Source organism: Coptis chinensis, chromosome 3 (assembly GCF_015680905.1).
Source record: "Coptis chinensis isolate HL-2020 chromosome 3, ASM1568090v1, whole genome shotgun sequence".
Taxonomy (NCBI): Eukaryota; Viridiplantae; Streptophyta; class Magnoliopsida; order Ranunculales; family Ranunculaceae; genus Coptis; species Coptis chinensis.
Window position 1 is genome coordinate 94,433,359 of NC_141458.1, and position 15,207 is coordinate 94,448,565.

The 15,207-nt window shown below is 36.7% G+C and overlaps 1 pseudogene; it reads left to right on the forward strand.

Moving 5' to 3' along the window:
• Positions 1–5,480: 5,480 nt before the first annotated feature.
• Positions 5,481–9,354, forward strand: LOC147511780 (uncharacterized; annotated as a pseudogene).
• The last annotated feature ends 5,853 nt before the right edge of the window (positions 9,355–15,207 follow it).

Below are 15,207 nucleotides of genomic sequence, written 5' to 3' on the forward strand. Positions count from 1 at the left end.
ATCCGCCAGACGATCCATAAAGGAAAGAAGTTCATGTCCGCGAAGTCCGGGTCGACAAGTCGGTCAATGCGTGGGGGAAAACTATCTTCGGTGTTTCTTGATTGACATTCGTGAAGTCGACGATAGCTTAACTGTTCCATTCTTTTGGGGACCGCCACAATGTTAGCGACGTAATCTAATCGGGTATTCCACCTTCCCCGATGAAACCGACTTGCTTGAGTTTGTCGACTTCGCCATTAATGGCTTTCAAAACGCAGAGATAACCGCGCGAACGGCTTAACCGGGTTTAGCATTAGGATTTACATTTAATCGATGACATGCTACACTAGGGTCTATACCGGGCACATCGATATACGACCAGGCGAAAACATCTTTATTCATAGCCAGAAAGTTTAAAAGTTGGGCCTTGAGTGTAGGGTTAAGGTTAGCCCCTACATATACAAACTTGGGGTCATTATCAGTTCCTAAGTTCACCCGCTCTCTGGTCGACCATTGCGGGGCTCCGGGTGGCTTACACTTCTTCGTGTGGTGGCATTGTAGCAACTTGAGGGAGAATGTATTGATGCACCCGAACTGGATCGGTATTTGTGGTGACGAGGACAGGAGCAAGGGATGGAGTGATTGGCGGCATGGAAACTTGTTGTGCAACACATGGCTGGGAATCTATTGGGATGCCAACTGGTGGGATAACAATAGTAGAGAGGTCTTCTGAGGGCATGACTGCGGTATTAACACCAACTGACGCGTCTTTGGGAATCCGTTCTGATGGGGCTGCAACGGCTGAATTGACTTCTAGAGTGTAAGTGGACGACTTCCTCTTCTTATTGGAGCCCCCAGCGTGCTGCTTTGATGTGTTGGCTCGGACCTCTGCAACCAGGTCTTTGGCCATGGTATAACTGGTGGGTTCGCTACTTGTGTGGAGTGGTTCATCGTCGATCTTTTCCGGCCGACAAGATTTGGTTACAATGATATGCTTCCAGGTTGATTGCTTTCACTCCATGGATCCTCGGGGCTCTCGGAAACGGAGAACTTGATGCAATGTCGAAGGTATATTTTGCATTTGGTGGATCCATCGTCGCCCTAATATGGCATTATAGACGATCGATGTCCAGACGCCGCGCGTATTGCAGCTGACTTTGTCCTCTTTAGATCCCACTAATACTGGAAGGATGATATCACCGACAGGGTCGGCTCTGAAACCATTGAAACCATAAAGGGGGGCAATCGGATCTATCAGAACTGACTTGGGTAAACTCATTTCTTGGAGAGTGTGGTAAAATAAAATGTCGCAGGAACTCCCCGGGTCGATCAAGACACGCTTCACTGTCCAGTCGCTGATCTTGATGTGGACGACTAGTGCATCATTGTGAGGAAGGCAGACCTTGTTGAGGTCGGCCCCTATGAAAATGATATATCCTGAATGGCGGCCTGAGCGACGCGGAGCATGTTCTGCTTGGGAAGTAAAGTGATACACTTCTTGAAGAGCGCCAAGACGACGTCTTTTCTCTCTAGATGAGGTAACTGAATCATCGGGGAAAGTAATCATGTGAATTGTTCGAGCATTGTCACGATCTGAGGAGTGGTGTCTTCACTCGCGGACGAACGCTCTTGGGACGCCCCTCGGTGGGGCGAAGCTTGAAAGTCTTGATGGTGACGGGCGAGGTGGAGATCGATCACAAGACTCGGCGAGGTGGAGATCGGCTATGACTCGGGCGAGCCATGAGCTTATGACGCAAATCACCGCCGGGGAATGTTGGTGTAATCGTTTAATGTGACAAGCCCGACGACAAGGTCTTGAAGATAGTGCTTAAGCCCCCATCACGCATTCGTTTCATGACATTTGGCTTTGTGGAATGCGCAATATGGCTTGTCAGGTCGATCTACTGGTTGCTTCACATCTGGGCGGAAGTACGAGGCTCGCCGGATCTTGTTTAGGATGTAACTAGGAGAGCGTGTCAAGACAGCGAATTCTCTGTTGTTATCCTGTCGGGTTCCTGTCTTTGGGGCCAGCGACCTGGATCGCTTTTTGGCACGCGGGGTATGATCAAAGATCGCTGCAACCTCTTGGTTCTCGGCTAAACCACTGGACTGCAAACTTTCTTGCAACTTGATATACTTGTCAACCCGGGCGTACAGTTCGGATAATGTTTCTAGGCGTTCCTTCATCAGTGATCTGGAGAGGTCGGTATTACGCACTTGACAGGCGTTAGAAAATGCCAGTGTGGCAAAAGATTCTTTCAGTCCGCTTTCCATACACAACGCTTCAAAATTGAAACCGCCTAAGAATCGCAAATGGTCTCATCTTCTCTGAATGATAACCTGGAACAAATAATCAAGATCGCCTTCTTTCAAATTGCATTTGTCGCACGATTGCCAGCAAACAGTCGGTAAAAGCCGCTCAAAAGTTTTGATAGAATCGGGTTCGAGAGAAGAACCAATCAAGTCGCCATCCTCGGAGATCGGGCCGGAAATAGTCGACAGTGAAGATGATCAAACTCGGAAGAACTGTAAAGGGCCAAACTTTGAATGTATTGAGCCACATGCTAACCGGGGCAGGTGCTACCATCATACATGGGGAAGCGTGGCTGGATAAAATCTTGAGGAGAGGGTTTACTGAGAACGTCAACACTGAACGGGGACGCGCGATATGTCTTGAGCATCTTTTGAACAATTTGGGTTGCATCCTTTCTGACTGCACTTTGGCCTATTCTATGTGACAATTCGTTAATCTGCTGATTAACCTCATTGATGCCGTTTTCCGCAACATTACCGACTGGTTGCTGTTGATAAGCGTCAACTTGGGCTTGTAAAGTAGCATTTTCTTGCCTGAGCAAGGAAATGCTTTCATTTGTTACACCTAGTTGTTCTGCAAGGTTTTGAACCTGAGCTTCGAGGCTGACCATGCTTCGTGGGCTTGAGAATTGCAGATTTTTGAGTTAGGATAACGTGATTTCTCAAGTAATCGAAACCCACATCTTGGCCAATGTAAAGGAGCTTTTGGTTTTCCTTAGTGTTTCATGGGCGGAGAGGGAAGAGAGTTGAGATTTTCTCGAGGGACCGAAGTTCGCTTATATGGCGAAGCCGCCACACGATCCTCTTTTGGTTTTTTTCTTTTTCCGGGGAGAGGAATCAGTCCGACGAAGTTCAAATAGGTGGTATTTATAGGTTTGAGGAAATGTCAATCCGGTAGACACGCGGTGTCTCTTGCACACGCGATGTAAAGGTGGAGATCGTGAATGAGTGTTGGGGGTTATATTATAAGTCATGTGTCGATTGGAAGTTGGCGCGGTCGCCCCTATTTCCTGGTGGGAAGTACAAGTAAGATTTTGGTAATGATTTACCCGGTGGTGACCTTATCCGGGCGCTCGTCTTTGGCCATGCGTTCGCGAGAGACATCTTTGTTCGCACCACCCACCCCGAAAAGGAGCTGCGCCACGATCGGTCTTGGAGGTCGGTGTCCTGAGTTCGCTTATGCTGTGCACATGTGTGTTCACAAGGGAGCTGCTCACAGGTCGGTCTTGGAGGTCGATGTCCTGAGTTCACTTATGCTCCACGCGTGCATGATAACTTTATGAGGATATCACTCCCCTACACATTCTATCCTGTTTTTACAAAGAAAATACACGTTCTATATTCTCACAGCAAAGAGAAGTCCAAAGACATAATATTCCTTGTGGAGGTTCACATTATTGAGGATATAAGATGGATGACGGCGACCAAAGATCATTCTTGGGTGACACTTGGTTCACAAAAAAGTGAAAAAACCGATGAGTTTGTAATTAGACACGACATCCGTGAGAAGGATTGGGATGATTCTCGTGATTATATAACAGGGCGCTCTCACAGGATTGCAGTAAAGGCATTGGAAGACAAGTTTAAGCCTGACAAGATCAAATTGATTTTAGAGTTGAAAGCTCTAAAGAGAGTGGCAGTACGATATGATGGTAAACGGGAAGCATCAAGACCGCTGCATAAATCTATGGGGATAAAATTCGAAAAAGAAGAGTTGGTGGAAGTCAAGTGTCCATTATGCTATAATGGACTGTTGAAGGAGAAACGCATTGAACGCATGCCTTGCAAACATCTTTTCCACAGAAGATGTTTAGGAAAGAGTAAGACCTGTCCGTTATGTCCCGACGTACAGCTAGATGCAGTCATGCAGCAAGTTGAATAAATAAAGTTATGAATCTGTATGTGTGTTATTCTGCTTATCAATAAGATCTCTGTTTTTTTTCCCAAGAGTGTATGCCCCCTTGGCCCCTTTTCAACAATATCCATGTATCTACTTTATTAATCTTATATATTTGCTTTCTATTTTTTCCAGCATAAGTCTTATTTTGTTATCTGTGACTGTGTGTGTGTGTGTTTTCTGTCCACAAATTAACTTTCAATACAAGAAGCGCTAGAATAGATATTTCTTTGAATCAATATTATTCAAGCTGACCGAAATTAAGAAAGCATGAAATATTATTTCGATGTTGCTGGTCCATTGAGCCACCTGCTAATAATGCCATGGCCAAACAGTAGATTATTGAAGGTAAGCTGAGTCCAATCTTAGATTACTGTAAATTGAATCGGTATATAGCATGCCGCCAACACTGGACACTCAAATTACCAGAAAAACAGCACCCTCTTATGCAAATTACCAATATTACCCTCCACCCCCCATCAACCATTACATCCTCATCATGTAATCTATCAAACATCAAATTCCTCTTCAACTCTCCTTGCTCCACCTGGTATTAATTCTTCATATACAACACCTTTAAATTCATATTACACTCATGCCCATGTTGGTTTTGAAGCCCAAGCTACTTTTTCTTATGACACTAATCAGTCTTCTCAAGTTGGTGCATTGCCCACTTCAAATTATTATCAGGACCCCAGCATATCGTCAAGCTGGGTGGCCAAAGAGGCAGTTCAACATTCCTGAGCCTGGTTATTCAACTGTAAGATTTTTTTTTTGTTAATTGGTAGTTTAATTTTGTGCCCATGTTTTAAACAGTTGTACATTGTTCGTTTTTAGAGTTACATTATTGGTTTTGGGTCTTTTCAGTTGAGTGTGTTGGTTATTTTGTTTGATTGTATGTTACTTAATGTCGACACGTGTAAGCGGAATGATCTTCGGGTTATACTCATTGCTGCATTAGTTATCTTTACCGAGTTGAAATACTCATTGCTGCATTAGAATGTGATTTTGTGGTATAGGGAAAGGAGATAATTATTGATTTTAGCATGTTGTAAAAGTGTGATGCACATACACTCATGACTCTTACACTCTTGGAGCTTGGAACTAGCATAACAGAAAACGGATTATAATCTTCACTAGTATATTTTTAAAATGTATATTCTTACTAATATATTGTCACTGGAATATTGTCACTAATTGTAAAATCCTTATGTATATTCGTACTAATACATTGTCTCTAATAGATTTGTTAAATCTGAAAAGGCTAAGGTGTTTTCGAGATAGTTTACTTGTTAAGAAGGATTTTCCCCTGATCATTTAAGAACATTGTCATTGCTGATCCAATTAGCAATGGAACACTCAAGAAGTGAAGAAAGTAAAACTATGATGTTGGTCTCACAGTTATGAACTTATAATTAGTTGGTAGGGAAAAGTTATAGTCAAAATGACTGAAACGTCTCTTATGATTGCATTCTTTCAATTTTTCACAGGTAACTTGCAGGATCAACTAAACTTGAGGAACATTGAAGCAAACTGGTTAGGTGACCATGTACACAGCCTTGAGCTAAAGCTAACAGAGATTGGTAGATTACAGGAGAAGGTAAACCAGTTGAGGGAGGAATTGCTAAAATCCAATTCTGAGCGGTTGTTCTTGATGCGAGAATTAGAAAACAAGGAAATGGAAGTGCAAAGTTCATTACTGTGCATAGAGAAATTGGAAGAGGCGATAGCATCTATTGCATTAGACTTTGAGTGTGAAATAGAGACTCTGAAGCTTGACCTCATAAACTTGTAACAGGTGTCTTCTGAAGCTAAAAAATTTCAGGAAAAAGCTGCCGAGGAAAAAACAAGAATGAATGCATTTATTGAAGAGTTTGTTGGGCTGTGGAACCGTCGAGCGTATGAAGCTCCGGTATCTCACCAGCAAGCTTTAGAGTTCTGAAACTTTTCGGAATTTCGACGATTTGTCGATATTTCGGCCCCAAACCTTTTCTCCCCTTTTTTTCTATGTACACCTATATAAAGGAAATAGATTAGGGTTTTGAGATAACTTTTTGAGAGATTAATTTCTTGGGTATTGTGGGAGCTCTATTGAGCTAGGGTTTGAGTGAGGCCTCTTGTTCTTGATTCTTGATATCTCTTGTAAACTCTCCAATCTTTGCTATAAAGGAAACTTGGCTCTTGTGTGGATGTAAGTAACATTTACCGAACCACCTAAATCTTTGTGTCTCTTTGCATATTTACTTCCTTATTTATTGTTTGATTGCTATGGGTGATGATAAATTAGTGGCTTTGCTTGTTTGAGTTTGTTGTGATAACTACCAAAGTCTTGGGTAAGTGATTTCCTTGGTGTGAGCTCTAAGTTGAAATCATTTGGGATAGAAAGTAACTAGATTGAGGTGTGACTTTCTAGTGAAATCTCCCAACAAATGGTATCAGAGCCGATGGTTCGGCTGGGATAAACGGCACAGATCATGTAGAATTTGAAGACGAAGTCATTCAAGGTGGAGCCGCCAACGATGGCGCAACTCAGATGGAGTTGCTTCCCTGTACACTATGGCGCTCTTGGAAGTCGTGGATGCTCGAGAGAGTGTACCCCGAGTGGAATCCAACGACATGTCGTGGATGCTCGAGAGAGTGTACCCCGAGTGGAATCCAACGACATGGAGTGATCTTCGAGGTGGAGCTTGTCCTCTCGACACCTACAAAGTCTGGCATGATATCGTGCAATGGTGATGAACAACATGAGAGAAGAAATGAGTTCATCATGGGTTGATAAAGTGGGAAGCTCACTAACTAGTACCGAGGCCTTTTCGGATAAAACCCCACACCTATGGCCAAGATGTGGCCCAAGCCCAATGGGTGGTTAAGTGGGGGACAATATCGGTACTAAGTTATCTCATGGGCATGAAGGCCCGAGGTTAGGCTGTGTGCCAGGCCCTATCAGAGTTTGCATCAGAGGTACAGGATTCACAAAAGATGAACGAATTTTTGGAGGAGGAGAACCGAAATTTGAAAGAAAAATTGGAAACATCTGAAAATCTTTCAAGGACCCTTGTTAAAAGGATTGAAGAGCACTTGAAGGAGTCATTTGGAGAGTAGGGATAGATCAGAACTTGACATTTGGTGTTGTAATAAGCCAGAGAACGAGCTTTATCTATCAAACGAAACTAGGTATGCTGAAATACCTTTATTTTTCACTGTTCAACTACAAGTATATGAAATTGTTGAATCAATGCTTGTATATTGATTCGATACTAGAAAGTGTTTCTATTATTGCTTTTGCATAATTGCATGCATGACATACATGTTGTACTGCCCATATAAAAGAAGAGCTATATCTTCATTTAAGTGTGTAAAGTATCAAAACAGAATTATAGGCTTTCCATTGTTCTCTGCTTCAAATATATGATAAATATCTGAGTTCTATCATGCATATTTTGTCATCAATCACGTGTGCTGTGCATGTGCTTTTATATAGGTGTTTATACGTACTTCAGGCTAGCGGATGCTGCACTTTAGGCAAGATGTAATGTCTATATGTTTTATTTGATCATGCATTTATTTCTTTTCTTTCAAGGCAAGAGTTTTCGATTCTATTTGGCTGACAATTAATGCTTTAAGCTCTGTTTTTCGTATTTTCAAGATGATCATATATGTTAATATCTATGTATTGAAATTCACCATAGGATATTAATCTGTGTGTCCTAAGTAATATTTGGTATTATTTATGAAGCACTTGTGAGGAAGTTTTGGGCTCACTTCTTTCGAAACTTGCAGTTATGGCAGCATCTGATGAATATTTGAAGGATGATTTAGAGAAAATGTTTGAGAAGATCAATGAATATGAACGTCTAGTGGAGCAACTAAAGGTAAAAACTCGTATAGTCACATGCTTATTTTGATTGGAAACAGTATGTGTATTGCTGATGGCAAAGGAGCTAGGAGTTCCAAGCGTTATAGTATGTATCATACTCCATAGTCCATACATGTATAGTATGTAACATAAAGTAAAGTGTGGTATTTAAGAAGATGTTAGTATTTTTTAGCAACTTAGTACAACCAGAAAGGAGATACATTTTGTCTTTCGTTTAGGTTCAGGAATAGCTCCAATAGTGCTTGAAACAGATTCCAGTTTCCTATGTTATCTTCTTAATCGTCAAAGTAGTTAGGTTCCATGGGAAATTAAGGAAATTGTGGAAGATATATGGGATTTGATAAGTGGGATTCCACAAACTTTGATCCAACATTGTTATCGTGAGTGCAACTCTGGGCAGATTATCTTGCAAGAATGGGATTGACACTCGTTCAACAAATAAATTGGTCATCCTCTCATCAATTTCACAATGAAGACTATATATCCCTTTCTCCCTGTTAATACTGAACTTTGGTTGTACACACCTCTATCTTTTCTATGTAATATACTTCGTATGGACACTACTAGTGTTTGTAGATACCGTTTGGTGTAATTAATAATATTAGTTTGGTTACCAAAACAAACACAATATTTAGTAACTTTGCAAGTTTGTAAGCCTTTACCATTATCAACACGCGACCAAGTACATTAAGTTGCTAGTCTTGATACTCTGATCTTATAAAAAAAAAGTTGCTAGTCTGCTAGTTCAATTTCATCCTTTATTTACCAAGTCAGAACATGGATGAATTACCCTCACGACCAAGCTGGAATATCCCTTATACCGCAAGACCTAGTTTTCGCAGATAGATACGCGTTCTATACTCTCACAACAAAGATAAGTCCAAGGACATAACGTTCATCATGAAGGTTCACTTTGTTGCGACAAATAATTAAATGGATGACAATAAAAAACAAACGGTTCTCCGATCCGATGCCAATTGCTTCCCAAAAAATTTTATAAGTCAAAGAATTTTCTTTGGACTTGAACAAAATGTTGAATCCTGATGATTGTCAACTTGAAATCCAAGAAAAACTCGGTGAGTTTGTAACTACATGCGGCCATGGTATCTATAGCAAAGCTTGGGAACTATTCACGGAGAGTTACCAACTTCCTCTAACCTGATTGCAGCAATTGCATTAAAAGATAAGTTCAAGCCTGAGAAGATAATATTGATGCTGATGACCGTCCTTGAATAATCCACTGCTCAACTTCGTATGCATCATCATACTTTACGTCTATTTTCACAACAACCCCTAAGAATAAAATCAATATCAACAAATCATGTCTAGAAAAAGGAAATTTGAAACAATAGATATGTTGAGAGTTGAGTGTCCAATATGTTATAATGAATTGTTGATGGAGATGGGATGTGAACGTATGCCCTGCAAACATGTGTTTCATAGAAGATGCAATTTACACATGGTTCCAAAAGAACTCAAAGAACACCTACCCGATGTGTCGCTATGAGATGCAAAGTTCATAGGTGAAGATATTTGAAGAAATTATATGATTATATCTCTTTGTTCTTCTGTTTAATCAGATCATTTAAAAACCTGGGGTTTAGATTACATTTAAACCCCAGCAACTATACATACCTAGGTATGTATATGTATATAAGGCTGGCCCTCGGCCAATGTTGTCTAAAGCCTTGCATAGGACTCCAATATAAATCGAAACAAAAGGCCTCATTAAATTTGAAATAACCCACTATAGTTTTTAAAATCAACACAACAAGTTCATTCACTGAAAAAGAAAATGAAATAAAAACCTCATTTTACAGACCTTGTATTGGGCCCATTCAAACACAAGGCTGGCCTTGTATGCATATATTTTGAGAGGCAGTGACAGAGCCAGAAATTTGAGTGAGGGCAAGCCACCTAGCTAACCCAAACACAAATATGCCCAACTATAGCTAAGTAAATATAGTTATCACCCACCCAGTCATATATATATGACTGGGTGGGTGATAACTATACGTGATAACTAGCTTTTAAACCCGTCCTACGAACGGGTGCCGTTATATTAAATTATTGTAAAAAATATTAGTAACTATACATAGCTATGAGATATGAAAATTATATTAATCAGTCATTCAAATTTCTTGCACCACTATCTATAAAAATGAAGCATCAAACCTTGATAAAACTCATCGATTTCTTTTTGTTGTTAGGTTTAATAATAGAAGTTTGATTGAAATTTTGTAAGAATGTCTAATGTGACAAAGACAATATTGAAGTTACTTGAATAGCATGACATTCTTAATCATAATAAAAAAATTATGATAAACACTACTTAAAATGAAAAACTATATTTGTCGAGACATTTATTCTCTCTACTTATAATACAAACATGTTTTAGGGTTATTAGTTTAATGCATTTGCATTAAGTTTATGATTTTCCATTAATTATTCTTTGAAGTTAGTTCAATGTAATACATTGCATGCAGTTTCCAATTTCCCATTAATTATTCTTTGAGGTTAGTTCAATGCAGTTGCATCAAGTTTTCGATTTCCCGTTAATTATTATTTGAGGTTAGTTCAGTGTAATTGCATCCACTTTATAATTTCCCGTTAGTTATTCATTAAGGTTAATTTAGTACAGTTGCATCCAATTTTTTATGTTTAATTAATTAGTCTTTGAGATTAGTTCAATGCATTTGCATCAAGGTTCCAATCTCCCGTTAATTACTCTTTGAGATTAGTTCAATACATCTGCATCCAGTTTTTTATTTTCCATTATTTATATTTTGAGGTTAGTTGAATCTGATTTGCATCCAATTTTTCGATTCCGTTATTTATTTTTTTGAGGTTAGTTCAATGCAGTTGCATCAAGTTTCTGATTTCTCATTAATTATTATTTGTGGTTAGTTCAATACATCTGCATCCAATTTTCAATTTCATGTTAATTGTTCTTTGAGGTCAGTTCAATGCATTTGCATCAAGTTTCTGATTTTCGGTTAATTATTCTGTGAGATTAGTTTAATGTATTTGCATCCAGTTTTCGATTTCTCGTTTATTATTTGATAAGATTGCATTTGCATATAGTTCCCGATTTCCAGTTAATTATTGTTTGAGGTTAGTTCAATGAATTTGCATCTAATTTCTGATTTTCCATTAATTATTTCTTGAGGTTAGTTTAATGCATTTGCATCCAATTTATTATTTATTTTTTAAGGTTAGTTCAATGTAATTATATCCGGTTTCTGATTTCTCGTTAACTATTCTTTGAGGTTATTTCAGTGCATATTTGCAATTAGTTTTTTATTTTCCACCAATTATTCTATGAGGTTAGTTCAATGCAGTTACATTTGGTTTTTGATTTTATGTTAATTATTTTTTGATTTTAGTTCAATGCATTTGCATCCAGTTTCTGGTTTCCTATTAATTATTATTTGAAGTTTGTTTAATGTTTAATGCATACCGTTTACGATTTCCCATTAAATATTTTTCAAGAATTTGCATCTATTTTCTAATTTTCCGTTAGTTGTTCTCTGGCGTTAGTTTAATGTAATTGCATCCAGTTTTCGATTTCTAATTAATTACTTTTTGAGTTTAGTTTATTGCATTTGTATAAAATTTTTGATTTCCTGTTAATTACTCTTTGAGCTTAGTTATGTATTTGAATCTAGTTTTCGATTTTCTTTTAATTATCCAATGTAGTGTGTAATACCAACTTCTACTGATCTATCTATAGTGTCCTTCCAAACATGACATAAAAAATAAATTATGTTTGATTTATTATGTTGGATCATCAAAGATTATCTAGTTCCCAATTTCCCGTTAATTATTCTTTAAATTATGCATGACTCACTATGTGGAATCTACAAAGATTATCTACGAACGGGTGTTGTTATATTAATTATTCTAAAAAATATTTGCAAATATGCAGAACTATTATATATTAATATTATATTTGTAACTCATCCAAATTTCTTATAACGTGAAAACCTCATCCTCCATTAAAAAAAAACTCACATTTGATAAAACCCTTCAATTTCATTTTGTTGTTTAATAATAGAAGTTTAATTGAAGTTTTGTGAGATTGCCTAATAAGGCGAAGTTCATATATATTGAAGCTACTTGAATAGCAAGAAGTTACCAATCATACGGAAAGAGATAAGATAAACACAATTTTAAATGTAAAACTATACTTATCGAGACATTCTCACAACATATAATCCAACTATGTTTTGAGGTTAGTTCAATGCATTTGCATCCAGTTTCTGATTTTCCGTTATTTATATTTTGAGGTTAGTTCAATGCAGTTGAATCTAACTTCTGATATATTGAAGCTACTTGAATAGCAAGAAGTTACCAATCATACGGAAAGAGATAAGATAAACACAATTTTAAATGCAAAACTATACTTATCGAGACATTCTTACAACATATAATCCAACTATGTTTTGAGGTTAGTTCAATGCATTTGCATCCAGTTTCTGATTTTCCATTATTTATATTTTGAAGTTAGTTCAATGCAGTTGAATCTAATTTCTGATTCTTGTTATTTTTTTTTAAGGTTAGTTCAATGCGGTTGCATATAGTTTCCGATTTCTCGTTAATTATTCTTTACAGTTAGTTCAATACATTTGCATCCAATTTCTAATTCCTTGTTAATTGTTCTTTGAGGTCAGCTCAATGCATTTGCATCCAGTTTCTGATTTCTAGTTAATTATTCTATGAGATTAGTTTAATGCATTTGCATACAGTTTTTGATTTCTCGTTTATTATTTGATAAGGTTGCATTTGCATTTAGTTTCTGATTTTCTGTTAATTATTGTTTGATATTAATTTAATGAATTTGCATCAAGTTTCCAATTTATTGTTAATTATTTATTGAGGTTAGTTCAATGCATTTGTATCTAGTTTATTTTTTAAGATTAGTTCAATGCAGTTGCAGCCAGTTTCCGATTTCCCATTAATTATTCTTTAAGATTAGTTCCACACATTTGCATCATGTTTCCAATTTATAATTAATTTTTCTTTGAGGTTAGTTCAATGCAGTTGCATCCAGTTTTTGATTTTCCATTAATTTAATCTTTGAGGGTTAGTTCAATGCATTTGCATCCAGATCCGATTTCTCGACAATTATTTTTTTATATTAGTTTGATGTATTTGCATCCAAGTTTTAATTTCTCGTTAATTATTATTTGAGGTTAGTTTAATGCAGTTGTATCCATATTCCGATTTTCTATTAATTATTTTTTTAAGATTAGTTTAATGCTTGCATTTGCATCCAGTTTCCGATTTTCCGTTAATTATTTTTTAAGGTTAGTTCAATGCAGTTACATCAATATATATATATATATATATATATATATATATATATATATATATATATATATATATATATATATATATATATAGTGTTGAAAATTTATAAATTTATAAATTTAATTGGAATATGTCGTAATTATTGTGGCTAGAATTGTGATTTTTGGAATCCTTAACTATGAATAAATATTTAAATCTCATTGTAAATGGCGTATCAAATCGAAAGGGTTTTAGGAAAATCATTTTCCGTGGAAACTATTGTTTTTAGCAATTTAGTTTTTTGTCTCATATTTTTTTTTTCGTAATTAGCTATATTGTTTAGGAAAAGTTGGAGACTGTGTGACACTCTAGATGGGATTATTTTTTCATAATTAATTATAGTGTTTAGGAAAAGTTAGAGACTCTCTAAAACTTTATATGGGATTGTTTTCTTATTTATATCATATTTTTTTTATAAATAGTAATAGAGTTTAGAAAAAACTGGAGTTGTTGCGAGTGTTCCAAAAAAATAGATTGGCAAGGGTATAACTATAATATATATCTAAAAGAATTAGAATATGTCATAATTATTGTGGCCGTAATTGTGATTTTTTGAATCTTTAACTGAATAAATGTCTAAATCACATAGTGGATGGCACATCAAATCAAAAGTGTTTTAGGAAAATCGTTTTCGGTGGAAATTATTGTTTTTAGCAATTTAGTTTTTTGTCATTTTTTTTTTTTTTTTTTTTTTTTTTAATTAGCTATATTGTTTAGGAAAAGTTGGAGATTCTGTGAAACTCTAGATGAGATTGTTTTTTTTTCGTAATTAGCTATAGTGTTTAGGAAAAGTTAGAGAGTCTATGAAACTCTATATGAGATTGTTTCCTTATTTATATCATTTTTTTTTATATTTAGTAATAGAGTTTAGGAAAAATTGGAGTCTCTATGAGGGTAATCTAAGAATAAAGATAAATATTTGTTTTATATTTTATCTCATACTTTTTCTTAATTAGCCATGATACGTGGACACTCTAGAAACGCTTTCTCAATTGAAGAGGGTAGAGCTATAATATATATATAAATATTATATTTACTTAGCTATAGTTGGGCTTGTTGTCTATCTATGGATTTCGAATTCTCGAATTCGACAAAGGGACATTAAATTTTGTTGTTGTAGAATTTGATAAGAATTAGGTATTTCCGAATTCGTTTTTCCATAATCGGAGTTCCCACGAACTATGGAAGGTATTTCCACTTCCATAAATAGGAACAAAATTTTCACATTTCTAGATTGGCAGCAAAGATTTCATTGAATTTGCATCCGTTAGTGGTGGAAACATCCATCACCAACTTAAACTGAATTTTGTTATAATTCTTAATTAATCTCCAAAATTCAACTAGATCAACTTAATATTTGACAATATATCATGATACTGTAGATGAATACAACCTCGATCTTCTCCTGAGCAATTTCACACTTTCAACTCTCCAAGCCCATTGCAATTTTTGGTGACAATATTACATATATAAGTTCTTGAATCATCTCCTCACCCTTTTTAAGTTTTTGCATTGCTTCATTTTCAATAAACAAGCAGAAAAAAAGATATCTCCCCCCCCCCCCTGAATTAACCAGTTTTATTTCTCTGGAGGGAGGATTGAGTATTAGGCCAAATGCTGACCCTCTCTTTTCTCAAACTTGACAAACACACACGAGACTGCAGCTATGACATACAGCTGAATAAAAACTATTGATGGGGAGTGATCAGATGCTAGTTCCACCAGAAGCAGCGCAACTAACCCGAGACCAGCTAGCCGCCCGTTGAGCTGCTCAGTGTACCTACCGAAC